Here is a 26,221-nt window from a genome sequence, read left to right as displayed (position 1 = left end):
GATCGTCTGCTTCACTCGACGTTGATTGGTTAACAGTATTCTTATCTTAAGCTGGCAGACAATTAGTTAACACTGTTGACCAATCAGAAACTTCGGTACCGCCTACAGCCACTTTAAAGTTTTATCACGGTACAGAACAGATTGCTACAAAATGCAATGCTGGCTGGGATTTTGGAAGTATTAAATGTATCAAAACCACATAGCCCTACACATATTAATGTTATTTTCGTAGAAGCGATACCCATTCTGGCACCATGATCTGTTGTTTAAAGTTTCGCTAAATATACATAGGCCTAAATAATGTCTAACAAACCTTGTAGGTGCCATTCGAAATCTGTTACTATTCGATTAGGCAACTTATTCAATTATTGAGTGCTTATTTTTTGCCAAGTTGGCAACCTTTATCGATGCTTACGTAATAAATTCATGCTTAGGCCTACGTATAATAAATTCATCATCCATTTAACACTTTTTAATGCATAACCTTTTAACCAATATAACCATACTGTATAATTATATAACCAATATCAGGCAAAGAAAATAAAAAGAGGCTTTATCGGGTGAGATTTAATAAATCGGCCTTAATGAGGCAGGTATTAAATGTTGAATTTAATCGGATTTATACAAATTAGAAAGGCTGGTAAACTTTACTAGGAGTATTGAAAATAATACGTTTAGCAAACTGACGTATAATCAAACATTCTCTTCTACAAAAAGATACAGTAGTAATCCTTAAATATTTGGGACAATCCTATTCCGGCAACACCCTATTAAGGGGACACGTCCGTGAAACGAATATATGTTTTAACACTATTCGGTCCACCCTTATCAACAAGACACTTATGTTATGTTATACACTACTGACACCTGTAGTAAATATAACATGGTGTTACTTATTCCTTAATTTCAGTGATTGGTGTATGAAAGGTCTGACTGCGCACTATTTAGAATCATGGGTGTCGGTCCTACGTTGGATCCAGGTCCAGACAGACAGATTGACCATGACCTAAAATACCGGGTCTATCTGACAAACATCGAAGTTCAATGGTATTGACATTAAGGTCATTCTCATTACAATGTTTGATGAAATAATCCTCAAACGTAGAATTTCTTTACACAGACTTCTTGTACATTGTTACTTTATTCTCATTTAAAATCGATCCTACTGGTACTAAACCAAACGTCATCAGAAGCCGCCCGACCAACCCTGCAAATTCATCAACTGGCTCATTACTGTCAGCCTAAGGAAGTACGAAGACACTTTGAACTTGTGATAAGAAAACAACTACGCCTGTACTTAATTACTCGAACGTTCATAACCGGGTGAAGGCCATGTACCAGACTATACCAAACTTGCCTGCCCTGGTTAAGATTCTGGGGGCGACGTTTTCGGCATCAGAAAAGATTCCCATAAAGTGGCTTCCAACATAAATGTTTAAAATCGGTGCTTATGGGTTAATAGATCACGTGAAAACAGATTAAATAAACAATTTTATTTTACAAACAAGCTAAGTGCAGGCAAAATAATTACGAATATAAATAAAATATGCCCCGAAGAAGCCTGTTAAAGTAGTTTGTCGGTAATCTTAGAAGTTAAGCAATAGGCCTAAAATACCAGATGGGATGGACTATTACTACTAATAGAAAAACATTATTTTCACAGGTGTGTCGTAAAAATAAAACAAAGGTGGTTAATAATGCCTCATACATGAATGTTACTGCCATCATAACCTTGCTTAAGGCACTAAGAAGATGAGATGGAAAAACATTTTACGGGCTCAAAAAAGGCATTCATTACGCCTAAAGCCACCCTGAAAATTACGACCAACAGTGGTATGACCAGTAAATACAAATTGAAGCCAGTAACAGATTACAGTAGAAGATCTCTGCCGTCAAGTATCTATGACGTCATACTTCTAAAACTTTCCAAAAGTAAATTCAAGTTGAGGGCGCTAATAATACTGACCTCGATGCAGGTACGGTTAAGGTATAATTGTGAAAATCACACAATTTCTGTCGCTAAATTATAGTCATCATTGAACAATAATTTAAACGGCGCCAGAACAATTAAATAGTTTGATTATGTTGACTTTCTTACGACTGTATTCTATTTCCATGAATGTGATTAGAGATTTGTCATTAATAAGATAATAATATATTAAAATGGTGATTTCCTTATACTTTATAGTTACATAATTAACAGCTCCTCACACAGTAGATATAGATAATAATTAAATTCTGTTCTTTAATGTCTAGGTCTAAATATAGAATATTAATGAAGGGATGACAAGAAATCATTTCCTAGAATGTCCTATTTCATTACAATTCACTTTTAAAGTCGGAAATTATGACAATGCATTTAGCGTACAGACAATATATAAGCAACGTAAAAATACAACTACGATACAGTAATGTCTCCATTGAGACACCCCTATTAAGGGGACAATTTCTCGTGAAACGAATGATAGGAAATGTTTAATATACGGCCAACCGCTATTAAGGAGTTCCCTGGTTGGGTCCAAACGTCCCTCTACCAATAGGGTATTTATAGTAAATGCAGAGTTGTTTGACCTACCTTATTATGGAGGAATCATTTAGTAAAATACATTCAAATTTGCTTGTTGTTGATCTAGATTGTCATCACATTCGTGGTTGTTTATTTAAGTATAAGATACAATTTAAACTAAAAGCGTGCATAAATGTTTCAATGTGAAAGCACATGTAAACCAATTACTGCAATGATACAAATGTATTGATATAGCACCTGATGTGTAAGGAATGCAAATTAGATAGATAGTACACGTAACACACACAGCCACGTCCACAGGTGGCACATACCAAGGATTAATAATATTAATTTTGAAATTGTTGAATGAGGTTTTCCCCTTCTTGCTGTAAATGTAAACTGAGTGATTCTTCCCCTGCTAACACAACTTAGAACACCAAGACGTAAAAACTGACGAAAGGCACTTGAATGGAACACTTTTTGTTAATTCGTCCATCCAACTGTAACCTATTTGGACATAGCGGTAGCTGTGGTTGCCTTCCTTCTCTAAGGTCCGGGGTTGAATCCTGATATCCTGTAATTGGCGAGTAGTATTATAGCTTGTATTATTATTAATATTATTATAGTGTTCATAGTCCAGATGACCATCGGGTTGGTCTGTGCCTACGTGTTAAACAACATTGAACTGAATACCATGCAATTATTAATGTTAGTATGTATAGCCGTCCATATTTAGCCTAACAAATAATTAGTTAGAATAAGCGACCGGCCTTACTTCTGGTTATTTTTCAGCCGACTGTTCAGACGGCCATATTGTTCTTCATAATAATGATTAATAATGCATTATGCTATACTGGTATGTATGCAAATCGGAGCTGTAAATCAATTTAAGCACCATCGTAGAGATTTAAAATTGTGTCGTATTTATGGACTTATCTTTGCAAATTGCTTACTTATGCTACAGAATGCACCTACAATTTAAAAAGTAACAACATTTGACAGTTGCTACCTGGTAGCCAACATGTTTAACCCAAAACTAGGCCAATCAAACTTACAGGCTTATATACTTAACAGAACCCTCATGAAGCTTTAAAGAAAAAGTCCCTGCAGGAGGCGGTATTCACTTTGATCTGGACTTGATCGCAGTGTAAATGTATATAAAAACTGTTTATATTACGAGGCGAGGCCTAAGGAAAGGGGAAACTAGGCTCGGGGCAGCAAAACCAGTCTGGAGCTTCTTGTTGTCCAGAGGGGTCTAAAATTTAAGCTTGGCCTAATTTAGTTACATTCATTCAAACATACATTTTGAAAGCATACGGTACCTAAGTTCAGGGTTTGTGAAACGTCAAACAGCTTTCAGCACTAAAAACTTTCGAAATCTGAAATGAAAAGCATAATATTTTACTGACCTTGATTAAGAAAATGAATGCAAAAAACACCTGTAACGATTCCATACTACCGCTGTTCGTACGTTTACGTTACAATCGAATTAGCTAATACAGTAATAATATACATGTTCCATCAATTTATATTATTGTCAATTCATTATTATTTCCGTGTGCAGATAACTGTACATTTTCAGTTGTTGAACTTCTGAATTATACGAACAGTTTACAATCAGATAATAATATTCACTTATTAATAAAAACAATGAAGTTATTTTAGCTTTTGAGTAGGGAGGTAAATAGTAATATAAATCATTAATATTAAATCAATTTCAAATGTTTACTGTAATTTGTACATTTAACTTCAACAAGAACATTTCCTTATCCACATTCCTGAAAATAAATATATAGATTAGGCTTTTCTAGCTAATACCACGTTTAGGCCTACTCCTTGAAAAATCTGTCATTAGCCGGGAGGGGAGGACATAACAAAAACCCTTATTAGGATTAATGACGTTCTGTGCCTCTGGGTTATTAGCCGAGAGGGGAGGACATAATAAAAACCCTTATTAGGATTAATGACGTTCTGTGCCTCTGGGTTATTAGCCGGGAGGGGAGGACATAACAAAAACCCTTATTAGGATTAATGACGTTCTGTGCCTCTGGGTTATTAGCCGGGAGGGGAGGACATAACAAAAACCCTTATTAGGATTAATGACGTTCTGTGCCTCTGGGTTATTAGCCGGGAGGGGAGGACATAACAAAAACCCTTATTAGGATTAATGACGTTCTGTGCCTCTGGGTTATTAGCCGGGAGGGGAGGACATAATAAAAACCCTTATTAGGATTAATGACGTTCTGTGCCTCTGGGTTATTAGCCGGGAGGGGAGGACATAACAAAAACCCTTATTAGGATTAATGACGTTCTGTGCCTCTGGGTTATTAGCCGGGAGGGGAGGACATAACAAAAACCCTTATTAGGATTAATGACGTTCTGTGCCTCTGGGTTATTAGCCGGGAGGGGAGGACATAACAAAAACCCTTATTAGGATTAATGACGTTCTGTGCCTCTGGGTTATTAGCCGGGAGGGGAGGACATAACAAAAACCCTTATTAGGATTAATGACGTTCTGTGCCTCTGGGTTGTCCTAAAGGTTCTAATTATATTGTAATTTTATACGAAAGACGAAAATATTTTTTGTTGAATATGCCATTTTAATTATATTGTACTTTTATACTTTAAATATGCCATTTTAATGTCACATAGGCCTTATACTTATCCAAAAACTGGAGCGAACAAAAACAATTACTTACCTGAAAAATGTAACTTAAAGCAAAAAATACTTAAATTGTATGTCAGACAATGATTTTAGGTTAAACAGTTAACTGTTTTTGTCTTTTTATAACTGAAATGATTAGGCCTATTTTTGTGTTTTTTTTTTTACAGAAGTGAATAACTTTTATTATCAAATTATTTGATTTTATTAATCTTTCATGTTTTTGGGGGACAATATCTTTAACTGAAATGTTATGAAATTAAAGTAGAACCTTTACTAAAGAAACACTACACCATTGGCTACGGTACCCAACAAAGTTTCTCTTGATTATAGGGATTAGGGGTTTGCCGTAGGGGTAACATATTTTTCGATAGGGGTAAAAGCTGCACGGACGATTTCAGACCGCAGTATTAATCATCATGACAAATATTGCCAATTTACTTGAGATTCAACTCGATATTTATTGCGCTCAGTTGTATATAGTTTATATATTATATTACACATGTTCAGGGCAATACAATTATTGATATTGTAGATTGTTTATGATCCATTTGAATGTAAATACCCTCAAGAGATTGTATATTTTTATTGAATTTGTGTAGATTTACCTTATTATCATCGTCATGTAAATTCCTATATTGATTGTCCCATGAAATACTGGCGTATTGAGTCATCGTTACGAAAGATATGTGTAGATATTTGGAATCCAATATTAATAATCATATTATTAAACGTTGTTGATTTATTAGAGTCAAGGCATCTGGGTTAAATATTTTTAGAATCAAATGTTTTGATTTATATATGTAGCTTTTAATATAAAATCATTGAGTATGTTGGGATCCTTATTCCAGTGCTTGCTTAGGCTCACACTTGTCCTTTTTCGGGGGAAAAAACGCCATAATAATCTTGGCTACGGCCTAGACACCGTCGGCATGGGTTATATAATAACAATGTGATAGGTGGGAGTGGCGTAAAGAAAATGTTTCTTTCTTTTCAAGTTAAAAGAAACAAAAATTATTTACGCCACTGCCATGCCACCAGTATAATTATCTCTATTAAATTGAATTAACCATTGAGCATTTCTTTGAAATTTACTAACGTACACAACCGAGGACTGTCGTTATAACGTAAACAATATTTTTTAACAAGATAACCGAAGGCAATTATTTAAAGTTATATATAGGCCTACACCCGTACATCGATTTTTGTAATGCATGTAATAATGTATAATAATCATTAAAAGACATTTCTTTATGGAAATCAGAAATCAGAGGAAATCCGAGTTAATTAATAATAGTTTTTGTTTTGACTATTAAAGGACATTCATTCATTCATTCATGGTAAATGAAGATCTTGAAAACCAATAATGCAGTAGACCAACCTTGTAATTTGATTGACTAATTAATATACTTAATGAGTTGTTTGATTAACTTGTCATGCACCTAATAAAGTGATATCTGCTGTTTGATGATCTCATCACAAGTCACTATAAAGTGGTCAATAGTTGAGATAGATATACCAGATGGTTACAAATTCAAAGATTGTGGGTCAGACAATAATTACCGTGTTCGCATTTACATCATTACTCACATTCTAGTATTTTATTTATGTAGTAATATTAATATACCACATAAACAAATCGACTTGAAATTTATGTTCGCAATCCTATAAACAAACAAGTTTATTAGTAGGCCTATTTGTTTTTCATTCAATTTAAAGCATAATTCTGACAAATATGACATAGGCCTAAAAGTGTGTACGTATATTTACTATTCTGCTTTTAGACTCGTACTACAGTAACAAGAAGTAAATCCAATAAACAAACAAAATGAATAATGAAAATAACAAAATGAAATAATATTGCTTGTCTTTCAACATGAATTAAATGCCAAAATATGTATTTTTAAAATGTTTGCCAAGATTTAAAATCAAATTTTCGTTTTCGAAAAAAGTAGATGTCTTCGCTGTCTAGAGATTCAACAAAAATTCTGTTAAATGTTATTAGGTCAAGGGTTAATTATGTTTTGCTTGTTTTTGTCTTCCTGTCTTACATTGTAAGCAAAGACATGTCAGCATTCAAAAAATTAGATTAAATAATTATTTTATGTATATAAGGTTATTAAACTAAAAATGTAGATAGGCCTAATAACAATTAATGTATGGACGCAACTGATGATAGGAACAATAAAATAATAAATTGCTAATAAAACAAAAATATTGAGTTGTTAAAAAATAAATATTAGTCTGAAGTTTTACAGTACTCTAACGTAATTGTATACAAATGAACACGCTTTTACACATGCGAGTTTGCTAAAATGATATAATACATATTAGCCTACCGTAATGATTCAATGAAGAAAGCGAGTAAAAATAACCCAATTATTATTAGGCGTGAGGGATTAGGGATAGAACGTACGCCTAAAATGACAGACGTTTTTCGAAAAATATTAAGAGTGTAGTCTGCAGCACAAAAATATTTTGGAAACTAGGATTAATGGCTAGACGTTTTAATTAGATGATATTTTGGCCTATATCGTCGGTCCAGTTATACTCGTGAAAAAATAGAATAAACTTATATTACTGTACTTACTAATCTGGATGTCATCATTGCAAATTAGCAAGTTTTCGCATCTCCAACCATTGATTCGTGAACTAGATCCAGTTCAGACCATTATTTATGATCTAGATGGATGTCATCTCCACCCTTCTTCAAATAGATTCTTCTGTGAGTGAGTGGCCGAGCGGTTAAGACAGTGGAACCGTAATTACGTAGCCATAACATCGGCAGGGGTTCGAGGCTCACTCACTCCATGGTTCTGGTGGTAGAACGAGTCTTCTCGGATAAGGACTATAAACCGTAGGTCCAGTGTACACATCTAGCTCGTGTGCACTTTAAAGAACCTAGTACATCTTTCGAGACGAGTAGGGGGTTACCCCGGTGTATTAGTACATCACAGCCACTGATCACCAACTGATCACCAACTGGGCCCTCTGGGAGACCAGTCTTTGACTGAAGAGGTTACCCAGTATAAATATAAATTTCAAATTTCAATGTGAGTGATCCTTGCACAAGATCAGTTCTTCCATTTTCTTATGTCATCTTTATTGTTTTCTGTGATGTCCTTTTCTTAATATATTCCTCATGATGTGATCAGTTTGTTTACTCTTTATCTTTTCAGGTTTCAGTTTTAAACAATCAGTGCAGTGGAGGCATACTTAATTCTAAGATACATTTTACTTTTCCATTTTTGAAAATTACTGTTTCTCCTCTTCTTGGAAACAATCCACAGTGATTAGGCCTATCTTCAAATCGAGCAAGAAAATGATCCAAACAACTATCGTCCTGCATGGTTTCATTCTTATCTTACTAGTCACTCTCAGAAAGTCTCTTTGATCAGACTTCTTCCATTAAATATTGCTCTCTCGGGGTTCCTTAATGATCTACCCTGGACCTTTTCTACTATCTCTACATTAATTAACTCCCTTCTGCACTTACTCATAGTAAATTGATCCTTATATTGATCCTTATATTAGGTCTAATGATAATGCCAATGATACCATTTAATCTACTAACGCATCAATACACCTCATTGAACAGAAACTAAGCGGTGATCTTCAACTACTTTCTATTTGGCTAAGTCTAACAAGTGATCACTCCTAATGTTACCAACACCAAATCATGCTTCTCATCTCTCCTTGTAAGTTAAGAGCTAACAACTTAAAGATGTATTGTCCCCCTGAAAAAATAATTCTTAAAACATTTTTTGTTGAATATTGCATTTTAATGTAACATACCGTAATAGTTATCTACCTAAAATTGGATCGAAAAAAAAATTATTTAACTGAAAAAATGTAATTTAAAGCAAAAAATGGTCAAATTGGCTGCCAGCCAATGGATTTTTGGTTCAATTTTAACATTTTTTTTTCGTTTTTTTTCTATTGAAGTGATGAACTTTATTAAAACTACAAAATAACATATTCAAAGTCTGATTTAATTAATCTTCATTTTTTATGTTTTTGAGGGACAATACATCTTTAATTATAAAATAAATAAATCTCCTATCCAATCAGTTACTTCTCATAAACACCTTGACACCAAATGGATTCTTCTGTGAGCGATCCTTGCACAAGATCAGTTCTTCCATTTTCTTATGTCATCATTATTGTTTCTGTGATGTCCCCTTTTTCTTAATATATACCTCATGATGTGATCAGTTTGTTTTCTCTTAATCTTTCCAAGTTTCAGCTACTATCTCTACATTCATTAACTCCCTTCTGCATTTACAATATATTGATCCTTATATTAGGCCTAATGCCAACGATACCGCATCGATACACTTTATTGAACAGAAACTAAGCTGTGATCTTCAACTACTCTCTTTTTGGCTAAGTCTAACAAGTATCACTCTTAATGTTAGCAAAACCAAATTATGCTTCTCTTCTCTCCTTCTAAGTTAAGAGCTAACAACTTAATTATAAATAAATAACTCTCCTATCCAGTCAGTTACCTCTCAGTCTCATAAACACCTTGATTTAATCATTGATAATACTTTTACCTCTCTTCACTCCAGGGAGTTGTACAACTCCCTGCTTCACTCTGCAAAAAAAATCTATTACCTAAACTTCCTTGCACATGCACAATAAACAGTTTTCTCTTCCCTTCTTGTATAATTCTATCTAAGATGGTCAATGTCTTTTTTATTATTTGTAAAGATTGCTATTATTTATTAATTTTTTAGGTAAAAAATTCTAATCTATTTATATTAATTTTATGTTTAGTTGTTTGTTCTGAGGATCACTAATCAGCTTAAACTATCCTTGTTAAATATTTTTGGAAAAAAATGAAAACACAGATCCATTTTTTACACACTGTATTAAAATACAGTGTTTGAATATTGATATACATTAGTCTTCTCTGACTCTCTACATGTTTCTATATATATAATGATTTTACTTTAATTTCATGTCAAAAAACATCATATTAAACAATCTTACATTCCCTTTGCAGGCAAAATGTACATGTGTAAAATTGTATGAAATACTTACAATTACATACTGTACTCTATCATAACATGCATATTATAAACCATGTTTTCAAAAAACTCTCACACTTGTGATCTTTACACTGGCCCAGGTCCAGCATGTTGAGTCCCATACGCATGTAAGATTAAGGGTTAAATACCGTAAAATCAAACAATTACAAAATAAAGTTACATAATACTACAGAAGTCTCTTAATGTTTATCTAAAGTTCAAACAAATCTGTACTAAAATTGTTGGCCTTGTATTTTCTTGTGGTTTGTCTTGTGTAAGATGGGCGGCATGATGACTCGTAATGCTCGTGTTGGAAGCGACACTGCGTCTTTAACTTGATTAAAGTCCTAATAAAAAGGAAGAAAACTGCGATGAAATGTTGAAAACTTCTGAACATCTAATAACCCAACTGAAAACGTTTTTTTTATAGACTAATCAGTTATTTGTTTGATAGTAAAAAATTACAGATTTATGAACTTCTACTTCTATATTTTAGTTGAGTGATATTACTTACAAAGTGCCTTGATATGTCTTGTTTGTTTGATAGTATTCAAAATGACATTTCTGAACTTTCAATACTAATGACTACATTTGAAAAAAACAAACATTTTTTTACAGGAAAAATAATAAAATTTGATAGTTTGACACTAGGTACTTTAGTTACTAGTGTAAAATAATACTGTACTATATGCTAAATATATGTAGGCCTATTGTAAAACTGATTTGATTTGTGTTATTAATGAAAAGGAAATTGGCTGAATTACTGTGTGATTCTTTACCATACATCACAAGGCCTTTCAATTAAAATATGATGTAACATGTTGTTCTGGGGAAAAAAATATATCATAAAAATACATTAAACAAGTTATTAATAAATAGTAATGATAATCCGTTTTTAAAATTATATATATTATTTTTTCAATTTCTCTTCAACAAATAGGCTTGTACAGCAGCGAGAGTGAGATAGTGAAAATTTATGGCAAACTTGTTTTTTTTTGCTTGTGATCTTTTTGGCCCTTCATGATATACACAACACTCCTCTTTCTTTTGGTAGAATCTACAAAAAAAATAATAAATATAACTTAATATGCATTAAATATACACTAAAATCCCTTTTAACAGAACGTATTTAGGACTCAACAAAATGATGTTAATGTGTTGTTATGTAACATAAGCAGTGAAGAGTAAAACAGTTTCCTCTCTATGATATGTAGACACCCATTTTCTAATATTTGCCTAAAGATGTATTGTCCCTTGAAACACAAAAAATGAAGGTCAAAATATTATAAATTTAAATTGGCCATATCCAAGTAATATTAAAGTTATTCACTTTAAGCCGAAAATTCGAGCCAAAAACAACACGTTTACATAATTAACAGGTAAATTAGTTTGATTAAATTTCGTCTGGAAAATCGTCACGAGCGAAAGTAAACAAAGATTTCAAACCACCAGTATGCATTATGCATATGCTAATTAGGATTGTTTACAACTCGTCACGGTTGAGAAGGTATTTTCACACAGATCGCGATGAAGTTTTATGATATGCATACAGAGTAGCCAAACAAGCGCACTGCATTATGGGATATGTTTTGATTGACAACATTGACTGGAAGTCAAAGTTATTTTTTGAATAAAAAAACGTCTGTATTTCAGTTAAATGATTTTTTTTTCGACTAATTTTGGGTGAAAGTTAATAACTATTATGATACTTCAAAATAACCCACCTAATTTCGAAATCTTTTATTTTTTATTTTTTTGGAATTCGTCAAAGGGACAATACATCTTTAAATATTGAGAACCTTGGTTAAAAAAACATGTATTCTTTTATTGTTATAATACCTAGATATTCAAAAATTTTAAGTGAAATAGAATAAAGATAATAAAATTGATAATCTAATGTTTCAGGATGTTGTAAGGCATGTTTTCAAAAATAAGATTAAACTGAAAACATTAAAAATGAAGATAAAGGATCTCTCATGAGGTGTCACAATACTTCACTTTCGTATTTATTCGACAAATATGATTAAATATTGTATGAATTAAATTTAGGCATTTTATCTATACGAGAGGGAGTTTTGCATTTGTTCAGGTGGTATCAAAATGTACGGAATTGTACTAGGTTTTAAACTACATTTTAATTTGTAATTCCCTAATCAAATAATATGAGATAGATCAAAGATATAACAAATATGGCAGCTGAAGTGGTGTCTGAAATTTCCACTTTACTCCTCCAGGTTTACCCCACAATGTGTTTGTATGTTTGACCAGAATTATACTGGAATGTTTTAAATATGCCTCTCCCCAAAACCTCGCCTCTAAATCTGTCACTGGATATTCCCCAATTATTTAGGCCTATTGGGGTTTTAGATGGTTATACAAAATACTCACTTAATATACATTGTCTCCTTTTCGTAAACAAGAAAAGTATATTCTTGCAATGAGATTTAAACCTACTTTATTCTAGACTCAATATCCTCCAGTCTGTTTGTTTAACACTTAATTTCCAAGAAGATTCAAATTAGATTGTTAAAAACTTATCACTTGTAATAGCCAGTATTTATTCTTCAAATGATCAATCACCCCCAAAAAATCTGTTTAAGTGGTCAATTTTGTCATCTAAAGAAGTTTTTGGCAAGCTTTTATCAGAGGCTGAACACACTTAATGATAGAGGTAGTTGGCCTATGGAAGCTTGTGGATGGGCTAGGCTTACCGGGTGTAGCATACTAATTGATGTAAAGTGTTGGGAAACTTATATTAGGGTTGAAGAACCGTGCACTTGATGACTGAAGCATGTGTTGGGCTAGGATGGCTCAGTGCAGAATGACCCAAATAGCAATCATATACAGTTGATGGAGTCTCTGTAGTTAGTGCAAGCCGATTGTAGCAGATGAGATAATTAACTGTGTTTGATATCCTTATATACAGTACAAGCAAGGTTTGCAGTACGCAGTGTATTTATAAAAGGAAACTAGATTTGAACTCGTCACTACGGACGAGTTAGGTTATCCGCAGCGCAAAAGCCACATGCACGTCATACGTTGGAATAGTGCGCGCAGAAAAACGATTATGCCATTGAAAAAAATGTTAGTGCGCTCTCTATTTTGCGTCACGTCTAAGTATATACAGTTTACACTATATATTGTATACGTACTACATACAGTGAAGAATAGGTGGAAATAAGTGGCCCAAGTTATTGACGCTTTTGGACATGATGACTTCATCACAATTTTAAAAACGGCATATCATGCGAAAGATAATTGATTGGCCTAGACAATATAAAAAAAATGGGAGAAAATGGAATACGGATAAGTGGAGATGCGCTCTAATAAATGTGATGAGCTATGACGAAAGAGATAAAAATCCGCTATTTTATATTCGAGTGGCCATACGATGACGTCACAATGTCCGGTTAGCCATATCGATACATGATTCGATATCTACAACTCATCTACTACCAGAATATGTAATTATAAAAAAGTTCACCACGTAGTTTAGAATCTATGACTGTTTAAAAAAAGGCATAATTTTGACAAATTTTTGAACTTTTTCATCAAAATTGCGCGCAAATTGTTTAATTCTACGTGCTCGTATGACGTGATTTTAAGTCGAAATTGATTGAAAATTGGTAAATTTACTAGAAAAGGCTGAAAAAATAAAAATCAAGCAAAAAAAAAATGTTTTTGCACTACATGCGCACGCGCGCGTAAAAAAAGTGCGCACGCGTGGGAATTTTTGAAATGCTCAAAATGACATGAAACGCGTAGAAAGTTGATTAGAAATTGATTTTTCGCATTTTGAAATTTTAAACGCACGTGCACGCGTAACTTTCTGTAAAACATGCCATTTTCTCTCCATAGAAAGTTAGCGCATGATATGACTTAAATTTTTACCAAGTTTCAATACAAAATTACTTTTAGTTTTTATTCTATGATCAATCATTGAAATTCATAAAATCGCACGTAACTTACGCTGCGCGACTCTAAAGTCAAAAAACGAAACGTCCTGCACATCTACCGCTACAGGTCAATATTATGACAAAGTTACACAATCTTATGTTGGCCAAAATTAGAGATATGCGTGCAACAAAATTCGTGGAAAGAAAGAAGAAACTAGACATGAAACTCGTCACTTTGACGAGTTAGTTATCCGCTCGACAAACGCCACGTGCACGTCATACGTTAGAATATTGCACACAGAAAAATATTAAGGCATTATGACCTGAACTGAAGAATATGATATGTTGTTATTTCTGAATTCTGTTATTTTGTGTCATATAGTATACACAGTACAATCTGTATACATATCACAAACAGTGTAAAATAGGTGAAATTACGGGACCCGTATTTTATTGTAATTTTTAACATCTTGACGGTTTCAAAATGAAATGCAAAAGTAGAAATTTCTGAATGAAATTATCTCAGCAACAACATATTAACGTATAGAAGAAATTTTAATACGTGAAATATTGATGCGCGCTCTTTTAAATGTAATGAAATATAATGCAAAAGATGAAAATACGACTTTTTTTATTTAACTGGCCATATGATGACGTCACAACATTCGATTGGCACAATTTACACATGATTTTGTATCTACAATACAATAGCTTCCTGAAAACGTTTTAATCGTGATTATCACATTTTATTCTTACGAGGTGTAACAGATTAAAATTTAATGTAAAGATAAAATTAATGACCAACGTAATTTAAATTTTTAGGCATGATGACGTTAAAAAAATTAAAAAAATTTTAATTCATGCAAAAGATAGTTGATTGACCTAGAATATATTAAAATCGGGGTGAAAATAGACAACGAATAAGTGGAGATGCGCTCTATTAAATGTGATGAGCTATGACGAAAGAGACAAAAATCCTATATTTTATATTGGCGTGGCCATATGATGACGTCAAAATGTCCGGTTAGCCATATTAATGCATGATCCGATATCTACAACTCATCAACTTCCAGAATATGTAATTTAAAAAAAGTTCTCCATGTAGTTTAGAATCTATGAATGTTTAAAAATAGGCATAATTTTGACGAATTTTTGAACTTTTTCACCAAAAACGCGTGCAAATTATCTAATTCGACGTGCTCGTATGACGTAATTTTAAGTCGAAATTGTTTAAAATTTGGTAACATTACTAGAAAAGGCTGAAAAAACATAAATCATGCGAAAAAAATATGTTTTTAACGCTACGTGTGCACCGCGTGCGTAAAAATTTTCGCGCGCGTGGGAATTTTTGACATGCTCAAAATGACATGAAACGCATAGAAAGTTGATTAGAAGTTGATCTTTCGTATTCTAAAATTTTAAACGCGCGTGCGCGCGTAACTTTTTGTGAAACATGCTATTTTTAATCCATAGAAAGTTTGCGGTTGATATGACTTAAATTTTCACAAAGTGTCAAATCAAAATTATGTTTCGTTTTTAGTCTATGATCAATCATTGAAATTCATAAAATCGCGCTTAAGTCACGTTGCGCAACTCTGACGTCATTCAAAAATAGGAGGTGCACAAGTTCACGTAAATGTCGATATGTTGACAAAGTTACGATATGTTCTGTTTACACGTTTTAGAGAAACGCGACGCACAAAAATGACAGAAGGAAAGAAGAACTAGACATGAAACTCGTCACTTTGACGAGTTAGTTATCCGCACAACGACAAACGCCACGTGCACGTCATACGTTGGAATATTTCACACACAGATAAAGATTATGGCATTATGACAAGAACTGAAGAATATGATATGCTGTTAGTGCTGAATTCTGTCAATTTTGTGTCATATAGTATACATGCAAACAGTATAATCTGTATACATATTACATACAGTGTAGAATAGGTGAAATTACGGGACCCGCCATTTATTCAAATTTTTAACATGGCGACGGTATCAAAATGAAACACTTCGATAGCAATTTCAGAAGGAAATTATCTTAGGAACAACATATTAACGTGTAGAAGAAATTTGAATACGTAAAATATAGATGCGCACCCTTTTAAATGTGATGAACTATGACGCAAAATATTAAAATACGACTTTTTTTATTTAACTGGCCATATGATGACGTCACAACATCCGATTGGAAAATTTTTTACATGATTTCGTATCTACAATCCAATCGCTTCCAGAAAACGTTTTAATCGTGATTATCACATTTTATTCTTACGAGCTATAACAGATTAAAATTTACTGTAAAGATGAAATTAATGCCACATGTAATTTAAATTTTTAGGCACGATGACGTCATAACAATTAAAATATTTTTAACTCATGCGAAAGATAGTTGATTGACCTAGACAATATCAAAATCGGGGTGAAAATGGAAAATGTATAAGTGGAGATGCGCTCTATTAAATGTGATGAGCTATGACGAAAGATACTAAAATCCTCAATTTTATATTCGTGTGGCCATACGATGACGTTAAAATGTCCGGTTAGCCATATTAATACATGATCCGATATCTACAACTCATCAACTTCCAGAATATGTCATCCACAAAAAGTTGACCGTGTAGTTTAGAAATTACGATTGTTTAAAAAAAGGCATAATTTTGACAAATTGTTGTACTTTTTCATCAAAAACGTGTGCAAATTGTCCAATTCGACGTGCTCGTATGACGTAACTTTAAGTCGAAATTGTTTAAAAGTTGGTAAAATTACTAGAAAAGGCTGGAAAAACATAAATCACGCAAAAAATATATGTTTTTAATGCTACGTGCGCACCGCACACGTAAAAATTTGCGCATGCGTGGGAATTTTTTACATGCTTAAAATGACATGAAACGCGTAGAAAGTTGATTAGAAATTAATTTTTCGCACTTTAAAATTTCAAACGCGCGTGCGCGCGTAACTTCTTGTAAAACATGCAATTTTTTGTGCACAAACAGTTTGCACTTGATATGACCTAAATTTTCACAAAATGTAAAAACAAAATTACGCTTGGTTTTAAATCTATGATCAATTTAAAAAAATCATAAAATCACGCGTAAGTCACGTTGCGTAACTATGACGTCATTCAAAAATAGGAGGTGCACAACTTCACGTAAATGCATATATGTTGACAAAGTTATGAAATGTTATGTTTACCCATTTTAGAGATACGCTCTGCACAAAAAGTGAGGGAGAAAGACTGAAGAATAATGAAAAAAAAAAAGACACAGGACAGTTCCAAGGAGTTATCCGCTAAATGCGGATAACTAACTAGACATGAAACTCGTCACTTTGACGAGTTAGTTATCCGCTCGACAAACGCCACGTGCACGTCATACGTTAGAATATTGCACACAGAAAAATATTGAGGCATTAAGACCTGAACTGAAGAATATGATATGTTGTTATTTCTGAATTCTGTTATTTTGTGTCATATAGTATACACAGTACAATCTGTATACATATCACAAACAGTGTAAAATAGGTGAAATTAAGGGACCCGTATTTTATTGTAATTTTTAACATCTTGACGGTTTCAAAATGAAATGCAAAAGTAGAAATTTCAGAATGAAATTATCTCAGCAACAACATATTAACGTGTAGAAGAAATTTGAATATGTGAAATATTGATTCGCGCTCTTTTAAATGTAATGAAATATAACGCAAAAGATGAAAATACGACTTTTTTTATTTAACAGGCCATATGATGACGTCACAACATTCGATTGGCACAATTTACACATGATTTTGTATCTAAAATACAATAGCTTCCTGAAAACGTTTTAATCGTGATTATCACTTTATTCTTACGAGCTATAACAGATTAAAATTTACTGTAAAGATGAAATTAATGACCAACGTAATTTAAATTTTTAGGCATGATGACGTTAAAAAAATTAAAAATTTTTTAATTCATGCAAAAGATAGTTGATTGACCTAGAATATATTAAAATCGGGGTGAAAATGGACAACGAATAAGTGGAGATGCGCTCTATTAAATGTGATGAGCTATGACGAAAGAGACAAAAATCCTATATTTTATATTCGTGTGGCCATACGATGACATCACAATGTCTGGTTATCCATATTAATGCATGATCCGATATCTACAACTCATCAACTTCCAGAATTTGTAATTAAAAAAAAGTTCTCCATGTAGTTTAGAATCTATGACTGTTTAAAAATAGGCATAATTTTGACGAATTTTTGAACTTTTTCACCAAAAACGCGTGCAAATTATCTAATTCGACGTGCTCGTATGACGTAATTTTAAGTCGAAATTGTTTAAAAGTTGGTAACATTACTAGAAAAGGCTGAAAAAACATAAATCACGCGGAAAAAATATGTTTTTAACGCTACGTGTGCACCGCGTGCGTAAAAATTTTCGCGCGCGTGGGAATTTTTGACATGCTCAAAATGACATGAAACGCATAGAAAGTTAATTAGAAGTTGATTTTTCGCATCCTAAAATTTTAAACGCGCGTGCGCGCGTAACTTTTTGTGAAACATGCTATTTTTAATCCATAGAAAGTTTGCGCTTGATATGACTTAAATTTTCACAAAGCGTCAAAACAAAATTATGTTTGGTTTTTAGTCTATGATCAATCATTGAAATTCATAAAATCGCGCGTAAGTCACGTTGCGCAACTCTGACGTCATTCAAAAATAGGAGGTGCACAAGTTCACGTAAATGTCGATATGTTGACAAAGTTACGATGTGTTCTGTTTACAAGTTTTAGAGAAACGCGACGCACAAAAATGACAGAAAGAAAGAAGTATAATACAGGAAAAAAATTTGATGAAACAGGACGATTACAAGGAGTTATCCGCTACTAAGCGGATAACTAACTAGACATGAAACTCGTCACTTTGACGAGTTAGTTATCCGCACCACGACAAACGCCACGTGCATGTCATACGTTGGAATATTGCACACAGATAAAGAGTATGGCATTATGACAAGAACTGAAGAATATGATATGCTGTTAGTGCTGAATTTTGTCAATTTTGTGTCATATAGTATATACAGTGCAAACAGTATAATCTGTATACATATTACATACAGTGTAGAATAGGTGAAATTACTGGACCCGCCATTTATTCAAATTTTTAACATGGCGACGGTATCAAAATGGAACACTTAGATAGCAATTTCGGAAGGAAATTATCTCGGTAACAACATATTAACATGTAGAAGAAATTTGAATACGTAAAATATAGATACGACTTTTTTTATTCAACTGGCCATATGATGACATCAGAACATCCGATTGGCAAAATGTTTACATGAATTCGTATCTACAATCCAATAGCTTCCAGAAAACGTTGTAATCATGATTATCACTTTTTATTCTGACGAGCTATAACAGATTGAAATTTACTGTAAAGATGAAAATATGTGACCCACGTTATTTACATTTTTAGATATGATGACGTTAGAAAAATTAAAATATATTTAACTCATGCGAAAGATAGTTGATTGACGGAGACAATATTAAAATCTCGGAGGAAATGGAATACGTATAAGCGAGATGCGCTCTGTTGAATGTGATGAGCAATAACGAAAGAGACAAAAATCCTATATTTTACATTTGTGTGGCCATACGATGACGTCACAATGTCCGGTTAGCCATATTGATTCATGATCCGATATCTACAACTCATCAACTTCCAGAATATGTAATTAAAAAAAAGTTTACCTCGTAGTTTAGAATCTATGACTGTTTAAAAAAAGGCATAATTTTGACAAATTGTTGAACTTTTTCATTAAAAAGGCGTGCAAATTGAACAATTCGACGTGCTCGTATGACGTAATTTTAAGTAGAAATTGTATAAAAATTGGTCAAATTACTATAAAAGGCTTATAAAACATAATTCACGCAAAAAAAAGATGTTTTAGCGCTACGTTCGCCACCGCGCGCGTAAAAATTTGCGCGCACGTGGGAATTTTTTACATGCGCAAAATGTCATGAATCGCGTAAAAAGTTGATTAGAAATTAATTTTGCGCAATTTGAAATTTTAAATACGCGTGCGCGCGTAACTTCTTGTAAAACGTGCCATTTTTAATCCACAAAAAGTTTGCCCCTGATATGACTTAAATTTTCACAAAGTGTGAAAACAAAATTATGCTTGGTTTTTAGTCTATGATCAATCATAAAAAATCATAAAATCGCGCGTAAGTCATGTTGCGCAACTCTGACGTCATTCAAAAATAGGAGGTGCACAACTTCACGTAAATGCCCATATGTTGACAAAGTTATGAAATGTTATGTTTACAAGTTTTTGAGATACGTTCTGCACAAAAATGGGGGAGAAAGAAAGAAGCAGAAAAAGATCCAGGACGATTACAAGGAGTTATCCGCTCAATGCGGATAACTAATAATACAGAAAAGAAAAAAAAATATGATGAAACAGGACGATTACAAGGAGTTATCCGCTACTAAGCGGATAACTAAATAGAAAAAAAAAGAGAAAAAAAAGAAAAAAAAAAAGATCCTGACAATAACAAGGGGTTATCCGCCAAGTGCGGATAACCAATAAGGTTGAATGTCACAATACTAAAACCGTGAGTTTAACTTTGAAACAATCTTCCTAAAAAACTTTAAATTACTTTATTTCTTTTTGGAAACACACAGTTTACTGCAAAACTTGCAAACCTTTAAACAATAACCGTATACTGTACACTAGCACCTCTATTAAGGCGACACCTGCAGGACCTAACAAATGTAATCTTCATAGGGGTTCCGCTGAATATGGGTGTTTCCTAAATAGGAGTTGTAGTGTCAAAAAATACATTTCCTCTCATTCATTCATAGGAAACTGAAAGAGCAGGCTACTAATAGCGCATTTTATAATCTTATATCAGGGTATAGCATGCGCACTGAAAGAAGTAGTAGGTTCATCCTAGGCTGATCCGATCGCAGCAGACAACGATGTGATGATACAATAATTTGAACTACACGAAATCTGTGGCCTGTGAAAAGTTAATGAACTTGAAAATAAGTTTGTATTAGTTATAAGCTTACAGTTGAAACTAAAACACAAATCATTTTCTTTAAAAAAAAAAGTTCCAACAATTAATAGCTTATTAATTTGTTTGTAATTTTAAGGGTTTTATTTTAATAATATTCAGTTCATTTCAACAAAGTAACACATTTGACATTAATTAAGTTATACAATCAAACTATATTTGATTAAAAATTAACATTAGAAATATTAATACTGTATAAGATAAGATAAAATAATAAGATTTATGTGCACCAATATCAACAAAAAACCATGAAAAAAAACTAACCTTGAAACTAAAAACAACAAAAAATTCCTTTGACCTATGCTACATTTCCCCATTTCTCCTGTTTTTTGTTAAATGAAATTTGTTTCCCCCTCTATTAGTTATTATTTATTTAAAATTTAAATATGACACAGTAATTTGAAGCGAATTTCTATAATTAAAAATTTTTATAAGAAACATGTATTACAAAAAAATAAATTTCTATGATCAAACATATACAGTAGAACCTCACATTGGAAATACTCATATTAACTGGACATAAAACCAACAAGGAGCAACATATTTGAACACTACAGCAATAAAGGTGTCCCACATTTCTTATAATTTAAGATATATTATAATTGATAATTCCCATTGGCTCAAGAGGGCAGTCTTGCAGTACTTTTGGAATCCTTTGGGAATAGGGATTTGGGTTCATAGACAAACGATTACTAGGAAATTAGATTAATTGATAGGAGACAAACAAACATTCCTCAATAATCCGCTATACATGTTAATAAATAAATTCATCATAAACAAATTATATTTTACAGAAAAAAAAGAGGAATAAATCAAAACAATACATATACAGAGCACTGTATAAATATCATATACAGTAAAACCCATCCATTAAGTACACTTTCATGTGCAACAAATGAAAGGCATTATTTGTTTTTTAATCTATGGTCAATCTCTATTCAGGGGACATTCTTTTGTGGACACTTTGTTCGGACCTAATGGTGTCCAATTTTATGAGAGTTCCATTTTCCTGAAATGCCCTTTTCTATGAACTACAGACCAGCAGCGTAAGTGGTGACGATAACTTGCTCATAATAATTTTGCTTCCTTTGTTGGGACAACTATGAAAATATGGGGGCTATGAGCTGGATTAATATAGGTTATTGAACCTTCAAAATGAAAATATTTATGTGGTTATTAAAATATACATTTTACAATAATGTAACATAGCATTAGCTGATGAGCAACATTAATCTGTGTATGTCACCCTAATTTGTCTCAGGGACGCAACACATGACTGATTTTATAATAGGCTGGGGTAAAGTTAAGGAACAAGGGGTCGTTACACTCGGTTCAATATACGTCTATTGAAGGACAATTAGGTTTAGTTAAACCAAATTACACTATGTTAATTGTAGAGTTCAACCATAATTACTGGCTGGGGAACGTGAAGCTAAGTATTCCAGTTGCTTCACAAGAAGTGAATAATGGTGTAATATTAATGATGATTCCTAACATTAGTAGGAACAAATCCAGGATTTGTTTAATGAGAAAGCGAAACATACAAATAGATCTAAAAAAGTAGTAGCAGTAATTTAGTTTTATCTGTCAAAAGGAGTATCTAGGATTCTCTAGCAAGCAAAAAAAAAAGGTAAAATTGCAAGACAAAAAGTATTTTAATGCATGGTATATATTTAAACACAGAATCATCAAGCAGATTATAACATCTAAAAAGACAAATCTAGGTCTATTTATGCACCTATAGACAATTGTGTTGACACAGATATTTGTGGTTCAGCAGCTTTGAATGGAGACTACGGTACTCAATATCTTGTACCTATTTTCCTGTGTCATATTCCGTTTCCGCAGAGTTCTAAATATCCCAGATTTCAGCTGGATACCTAAGCTGGACTGTGTTTTCTTCAATAATATTTAGTTGAATCTGACATATTTAAGAAACACTTAATGGTAAAACAGTCAGTACTTAAGCAATTTTGTTTGTAAGATTTTTTTGTGTAAAATACAAAATAATGTATATATAGATTATCTATGTTCTTCATCATAAATTTCCTTTGAATTTGAAATATAAAACAACTGTACAATATTTGGGACAATATTTTCACATCGGTTCAACAACACCCTAATAAAGTGTAGACAAACTGCTTACAAAAATAGTGTTCGTGAGGCCATAGCTTGAAGTATTTTATTTAAATAAATCTAAAAAGAAAAGTGGACAAACATAATATAACTGAATAGTTGAATGAAACAAACAATATCATTAAATAAGTACAGTAAGAAAGTGGGAGGAAAGGGAGGGGGAGGTGGCCTTTCAATTTTTAATAAGCTTTACACTTTTATCAAATATTTTACCAGCAGTACCGTATCTGATCAAGACCTGTGTGATGATAATGATGGCGTCAACTTGAGGTTGTAAGTTCAAGATGCATATCATTGGGTCATCGATGTCCCGCATCCCACGTTGAGGTGTTAATTTGATTGGGAAGTGCTACTCTTCTTGTAATATGACCAATGAAATAATTACTCTATGACCAGCTGTCAAAGTATGAGATCAGAGTTCAACATTTTTTTGTTTTAAATAACAGTTTTTGAGGTTTTTTTAAATGACCAATTTCTAATCAGTGCTGTCTTTACAAGATTAGAGGCCAGGAACAACTGATCACTTTATAATTATGGATTAACTGTATATTGGGGCGCGTTTATACAACACGCTATTACACGCATATTCTACACGCCTACGAGAAGTGTGTTGTATAACAACAAAGAGATTCCGTGTAATGAGATTTTAATTGCAAAAAGGCTACTTGGCTGAATCCTAAAATTTGGTGGATTCCCGGTCGCCGTTACCGTGTTGGAAGTGTCCTCAGGGTATATTTTGACCTCTCGTTAAAACAGGTCGTAATATCAATCATGTCATGCGACGTCTAACAAGATTGGGCCCATTTATTGCTGCTTCGCTGCCAGCAATCATCCTCCTACCACGTCTTACGCCTAGCCTGGTAGGGCCAACTCGTAGTGGTAGTAGGCCTCTATAGACTACCGTTTCCCACTCCAAACAGAATAAAAAATAACATCGCAAAAATGGCATCTTCTTCCATAGTGTATAGATGAAACAATGAAACCCTTAAAATAACTTTTATTAATTTAAATGAACCGAGAACAAAATAAACAACAATGCAAACGTGAACGAATACAATAATGAAAATGGTAAAAACCGCGCGAATACATCGGACAGCGAGGAGGCGACGATGATTTGTTGACAACAACCCAGCCAACAATTAAATTCAAGCGATCAACAATTTGACCTTTTATCCTAGCATGCACTGCGTGTTGATGAAACTTCCGGTACAACACGGTATCGTGATTTCTAGTATAACAGCAAACGTTAAGGTGGGTTGACCTCGGTCCGAACAACACGCTAAAAATTTAAGCCGTGTTCAAATTTAGGGTGTTGTATAAACACGACCTTAGTAGCAAAAACCTATAAACTTATGTTTGTTTGTTTTTTCTGTAAAGGGGTTAAACTAGAGCAATCTGTTTTTGTTGTTTTCTGGCAACAAAAGTTTTAAAGAAAACTTAACTTCAACTTCAATGTCAACCTATGTATTAAAAAAATACTTAACTTCAACTTCAATGTCAACCTATGTATAAAAAAATACTTAACTTCAACTTCAATGTCAACCTATGTATTAAAAAAATTATAACCATAATCAGACTTCTTATATTATAATTATTAACTGAATGAAAATTTGATAATAATGATATATCTTCCAAAGGTACGTAACTATAACATGCACACATGAAGCGTATATGCTACACACCAGCATGGTGACGTTGAAAATGTTTATATCCAGTAGCAGAAACAAATATAAAAATGCTAGACCATTGAATATAAATTAGATTATTGAAATAGAGAGCAACACTGTAACCAAGTATAAGTAGAATGTCATGCTTTCAAAGCTCAAATTAATCAATTATCTGAGTACTTATTTTAAGAAACTAGTACACTTGGTAAAGCTCTACTATGTAACAATACGAAATGACTCCCTAAAGTATGTATTTCACATTACCTTTTATTGACTATGATGTAAAGAACAAACAACCTTGAAAATAAGCACCAGACGAAAATGTACACATTATTATTTAATATTTGATTTATAATACTTTTAACAGAGTCATAATAACATAATTACCAAGACCTCCTAAACTGTAAACTATTCGTATCTATCGGCAAAAAAATTATGTTATCCTAAAATTACAAACACCTGTATAAACATAGCATAGCAGCTGAGATGTTACATTTCTATGTAAATCGAAATAAATGATGGTTATTGGTTGGTGGACATGCTGGGAAAGAGAGTTTATTTGAAGTTTATCGTATATATAAATCACTATTTGAGAAATCAAATTAGTAAAACATTCACAGCGACAAAGGTTTTTATCACAAGATATAATTAATCAATGTTCTAATTTGAAATTTTATGTTTTAAAACATTATTAGATTAGACTTTATATATAGCAATAGTTGGTAACTTATGGAAATTAATTGTAAATCTTCAAATATTAACTCTTCTGTAATAAAACTGAGTCAATGTACACCAAGTTAAAAACAAGTAAGCTATATGGGAATCTATATTTCAAATGTATTACAACAAATAAAAGAAGAACACTCATTTAAAAAAGAGGGATACGCATTCAAATGAGAGAAAACTCATTTATAAAATAGGAACACTCATTCAAAAGAGAGGGGTACTAATTCAAAAGAGGGTGATACTCATTGAAAAGAGGGACACTCATTCAAAAGAGAGGGGTACTAATTCAAAAGAGGGTGATACTCATTGAAAAGAGGGACACTCATTTAAAAGAGAGGGGTACTAATTCACAAGAGGGTGATACTCATTGAAAAGATGAACACATTTAAAAATGAGGGACACACATTTAAAAGAGAGGGGTACTAATTCACAAGAGGGTGATACTCATTGAAAAGAAGAACACTCATTTAAAAAAGAGGGACACTCATTTAAAAGAGAGGGGTACTAATTCACAAGAGGGTG

The 26,221-nt window shown here is 32.8% G+C and overlaps 1 long non-coding RNA gene across 1 annotated transcript in view; it reads right to left on the bottom strand.

Moving 5' to 3' along the window:
* Nucleotides 1–10,041: 10,041 nt before the first annotated feature.
* LOC140057546 (uncharacterized) overlaps nucleotides 10,042–26,221 on the bottom strand; it is a 76,447-nt gene continuing 60,267 nt past the window's right edge. Inside the window, exons 3-6 of the long non-coding RNA XR_011846961.1 lie at nucleotides 11,187–11,258; nucleotides 10,966–11,027; nucleotides 10,716–10,786; nucleotides 10,042–10,548 (exon numbers count right to left, since the gene is read on the bottom strand). This is a non-coding gene — a long non-coding RNA (uncharacterized lncRNA). The remainder of the gene's footprint in view (nucleotides 10,549–10,715; nucleotides 10,787–10,965; nucleotides 11,028–11,186; nucleotides 11,259–26,221) is intronic.

This window comes from Antedon mediterranea, chromosome 8 (assembly GCF_964355755.1).
Source record: "Antedon mediterranea chromosome 8, ecAntMedi1.1, whole genome shotgun sequence".
In the NCBI taxonomy this organism is placed as follows: Eukaryota; Metazoa; Echinodermata; class Crinoidea; order Comatulida; family Antedonidae; genus Antedon; species Antedon mediterranea.
Note: the sequence above shows the minus strand (reverse complement) of the source record. Positions and strands in the feature narration are given on the sequence as shown.